At 37.7% G+C, this 4,943-nt stretch overlaps 1 pseudogene; it reads left to right on the top strand.

The window, feature by feature from the left end:
• Positions 1 to 4,022: 4,022 nt before the first annotated feature.
• On the top strand, positions 4,023 to 4,937 carry LOC143552271 (putative galacturonosyltransferase-like 4 pseudogene; annotated as a pseudogene).
• The last annotated feature ends 6 nt before the right edge of the window (positions 4,938 to 4,943 follow it).

The raw sequence follows: 4,943 nt of genomic DNA, 5'->3' as shown, positions 1-4,943 counted from the left end.
TTTTCCTAACCGCTGCCAATTTTGTCCAAATTGTTAACTCGGTTTAAATTCAACTTTAACTTATGGGTGTTGTTGTCCTTTTACATGTTTGTTTACATTATTGTTATTATGTGTTTGTTTGATGACATATATTAGGGATGAGCTCGGTAACGTACAGGTACCGACCGGTACAGAAAATCCCGATCCCGAAAATCGCAAATGTTTGCTACCGGTACCGAAATGTTCGGTTCGGTACCGGTAAGGTACCGATATTTGAGGTAAAATTTGGGAAATACCGGTACCGTACCGTACTGGTCCCGAAAACTCGAAACCTTAGTACCTATTCGGCACCGACGGTACCGAGAACCGGTACCGATTTTGCTCATCCCTAACATATATATCATTTCACGATTCCTATGTTTGAATCCAATATATTATCCGTTTGTTTATTCTTCTTTATTTTTAGTCATATAAGGGGTTTAGCTCAACGTAATATAATAACAATGCAAACAAATATGTAAAAGGACAGTAACATCACTGAGTTAACGTTGTATTTAGACCGAGTTAATAATTTGGACGAAATTGGTAATGGTTGGGAAAAATCAATGGTCTACTTGCGAAAAAAAATATTTTTGGACGAAATTCGTAAATATGACCAAACCTCAGGGATGATTTTGGCACTTTACTCATATAATAAATAAATAGTGAAAAGACATGTCTATCCCTGACTTAACGATTAAATTTAACGAGGTTAGTGATTTGGATGTAATTGGCAAAAATTGGAAAACGTGGAGGGTCCATATACAAAAAATAAACTTTTTGGACTAAATTCGCATTATTTGTCAAACCATAAGCACGAAAATAGCACTTTACTCTTTATTACTCTTTTAGTTGTTTGTTAATGACAAATTTTCATTCGCTTAGTTTCCATCTATATTTTCTTTCAGGTATATATAACTTTTTTTTCACTGTAATTGTCGGAAAGGATGAAAGAAAGTTAGGACTTTTATTGATATACAAAGTTGAAAATTCGTAAACTTTATATACGAAACACAATAGTAAATTTAAAATAAAAATTATTAATTATGTATTTCATCTCTAGTTGTTGGTAAGGGCCCTGAATTTTCCTTTGCTTTTAGGCCCCAAAATAGCTGTACTCACTCTCTTAACAAGCATTAAGTCTTTAACTATCTAGTTATGGATGGCGGATGAAATAAGAAAAAAATAAAAATAATAATAATTTAGATTGGTCATTTGTTTGATGACTCCACAATTTCAAAGTTTAATGCTCATTGTTGTGTTAACATTTCACCCATAACGCCGTTCTCTATGGTAGGGAGCATCGAAGTCCTTTCACAGTGTCACATTAGCGTCACATGAACACTGGGGGCATCGAAACCCCAATCTATAATGTCCCTCTATGGTGGGGGTATCAAAGTCCAAATACAATTTAATAAAAATTAAAATTTAAATAAAAATAAAAAACATAACCAACATAACTAATATTCGTCCTCGTCCTCGTCTTCGTTTGTATATTTGGCCATTATCCTTGTTTTTTTTCGAAAAACGTCCGCTTGGCCGGATCTAGATGCGATAGATCCTTTGCAAGGAACTCGAAATCCTTTTTGCTTTGCCGCTCCAAGTGAACTTTTTTTCTTTCTTCATGCATCGCTTTGCATTCCGCATGCATCACTTTTATTTCTTCGTGAATTCTCGTGAGTTCATCTTTTTTTGTGTTTTTTAGTATCAGCAGTCTCGTTTAATTTAAGCTCTAAGTTTTCAAAGCGCGAGCTCACTTCGGAACTCATCGAGGATGTCGTTATAGACGAAGATCCTCCGCCTCTAGTTGCTGCCTTGGCTTTATCTCTTCTTACCGGACGTGGTAACTCATCCAGTTTATCAAAAATAAATTCGGGATCAAACTTGTTAAGTTGGCAATGACCATCCAACATGGGTTAAGACGGCGATTGATTGGCCGAAGTAGACGTTGTCTTTGACTGTTTGGACGGTCGCGGTGATGAGGTCGGGACCGGATGCCACTTTAGCGAGCTTGTGTATTGTCTCCAAATTTCCATCATATTGAAATCTATATTATAAACGGCCGTGTATTGTTTTAAGCAAGCCTCCATCACTTTGGCATCGTTCATGCCGCCTTTTCTATTGTTGTTAACGCGGGTGTGGATGTTGGTGAGTTGGTTATTTTTTTGCGTATTGTCTTCCATTTGTTGTAGACGAAATCATTCCTGTGATAGGAATCTCGACCCATTATAGCAAATAACTTGGTACGAATTCCTTCCCAAAATTCTGGGATGTGTTTATCGTCACCTTCGATACATATAAAAGCCTAGTATTAGTCAACAATAAAATAAAACATGGAATATAAATAAATATTTTTATAATTTACCTTGAATTAAGTCTTCAGATGAATAGATCCACGCACGCGCTAACACCAATTCCTCATCCGCTTCCCACCTTTGTCTTTCGGCCTTTTCGGTAGTTGTTTGATCGTCAGGAGGATTCTTTTTTATGACTTATTTTACGACGAACTTGTGGTTCTGGCACTTGGGTTTGAGGTATTTGGGTTTGGGGTATTTGGGTTTCAGGTACCTGCGAAGACAAATACGGCATTGGCGGTCGAAAGAACATATCGGGGGTAAACGGTTGCATTGGTGGAGGCATTATGAGTCGATGTTGGTTGGCATAGAAAGGGTTATTAGGGTCATTGTTAGTTGAGAGCAAACTAGCCCACCACATTTGCTCGAATCCCACGAGTTCGTGTTTGGGTTCGGGTTTGAGCTCGAGCTTGTGTTTGGGTTTGAGCTCGGATTCATGGTTGTGAAAATTTGAGAGTTTGAGAGTGAATGATGGTGTGAACATTTGAGAGTTGTTTGAGTAAAAAATGAAAAATGGTTTGAATTTATAGAGAAAATGGTTAAATTGATTTTTTTTTTTACAAATAGTCAAAAGAGCCATTGGAGGGTGGCCCACCAACTTTCCCCTCTTTCGCGCCAGCCGTTCCATCCGCACCCTCCCTTCTGCGTCCTCTCCTACCGCGCCCCTCGACGGTGTGGAAGCCCTTCCGTGCCGCCCCCTTGGGCGCCCCATAACGAGCTATCAAATGATAACTTTGGGCCATAACGCTGGAGTTAAGAGAAGGCCACCTCATCATAATACCAGGCAAAGTGTTTAACAAATAGCCAAAATGTTTGAATTCGGAATTGATGATACTTTTAGAAAACATGTTTAAGTTTTCTAATACTTTAAAAGGTTAGAATGGCAATATAGAAGATATAAAAATTAAAATGGTGCACTTGTTTTAATTTTTTTTACTGAGATGATGTAACTATAATAAATAACATAAAAGTAAAGGGTTACACATATTTGAATACAGAATAAAAGAATTAATGTATATTTTTAATTCTATTTTTGTTTAAAAGTTTTATTATCTTGAGTTGATGCGCTATTATTGTAATAATATGTCTAAATTAGTTGTAACAAGTAATGATGGGTTGAAGTTATCCAATCAGAATGTTATGTCTAACTAATTACAATAATGTGTTTAACTGGATTACAATGAAGCATCCAAGTTGTCAAAATTTGATCATTCACGAACTATGCAAATATAATGGTGTATCCAAACGACTACAAATGATATGTTTAAAAATAACTTGTAATTTAACAAACATATATCTCCATCTTAAAACACACATGTCACGTGTTGAATACTTAAAAATGAACACAGAATGATAACAAAATTTTGAATTTAAATGCAATAGACAAACTTTAATTGTTCTAATTTGGGAGGTACACAATACATGTTGACTAGAAAGTCATAATTTTTGAAAGGTTGGAACCACAAATCTATTGTTTCCGAAAAATATGTTCTTCCTCACAAACCAATTGATCCTTCATATCAAAAAGATTGGCAATCTCCTAAAGTTTATCTCAACCAGTATTTCTTGGCTGCGTCAAATCTTTTCTCCTAATAATTCTGATTTTGTGCATTATCCTGTCTTTGTTTTATTTATAATATCAAAGACAGGATGGCCTTCCGGAGATCCAATTCTCCCTCACTCCTCATTGGCCTCCTGTCTCTCGCCTCGACCATTAGTTTGATCCTCCTAGCAACCACCGCAGCCACCGCCACCGCCGCCACCAATGTCCGCCTTAGCTTCATTCGTAAACCTTCCAAAACTCTTCCTGTCTTTTGTGAAGCACCCGTGTTTCACAACGGGGATGAGTGCACCAAAGAACTTGTCCATGTGGCGATGACTCTTGACTCGAACTACCTTCGTGGGACCGTGGCAGCCTTGTTATCCATTTTACAACACTCGTTTTGTCCCGAAAACGTGTTTTTTCATTTCCTATGGTCGCATTGCGACGAAGAAATCCAGTCCACCATCAAAACAACATTCCCATACCTTAACTTCAAAATATATAAATTTGACTCGAAAAAGGTTTGTGGGAAGATTTCAAAATCCATTCGTCACGCACTAGACCAGCCGTTGAACTACGCGCGGGTCTACCTTGCAGACATGTTACCGACAAATGTCAGCCGTGTGATCTATCTAGATTCAGACATTGTGATGGTTGATGACATCAAGAAGTTGTGGAGGGTTAACTTGGAAGGTAAGGTACTCGCTGCACCCGAGTATTGCAAGGCAAACTTCAAGCGATACTTCACGAATGGCTTCTGGATGGACCCGGCATTATCAAAAACATTCAGGGGTCGAAACGTGTGTTATTTTAACACAGGGGTGATGGTTGTAGATGTTCATAAATGGAGGAAAGGTGGATACTCATACAAAGTAGAAGAATGGATGGCAGTGCAAAAGCAAAAAAGGATATATCACTTGGGTTCATTGCCACCATTTTTGCTTGTTTTTGCTGGGAACATTAAAGGAATTGATCATAGATGGAACCAACATGGGTTAGGTGGTGACAACATTCAAGGAAGGTGCAGG

Source organism: Bidens hawaiensis, unplaced genomic scaffold (genome assembly GCF_021521415.1).
Source record: "Bidens hawaiensis isolate Kalapana, Puna unplaced genomic scaffold, B.hawaiensis_p1.1 tig00016836_1, whole genome shotgun sequence".
In the NCBI taxonomy this organism is placed as follows: Eukaryota; Viridiplantae; Streptophyta; class Magnoliopsida; order Asterales; family Asteraceae; genus Bidens; species Bidens hawaiensis.
Note: the sequence above shows the minus strand (reverse complement) of the source record. Positions and strands in the feature narration are given on the sequence as shown.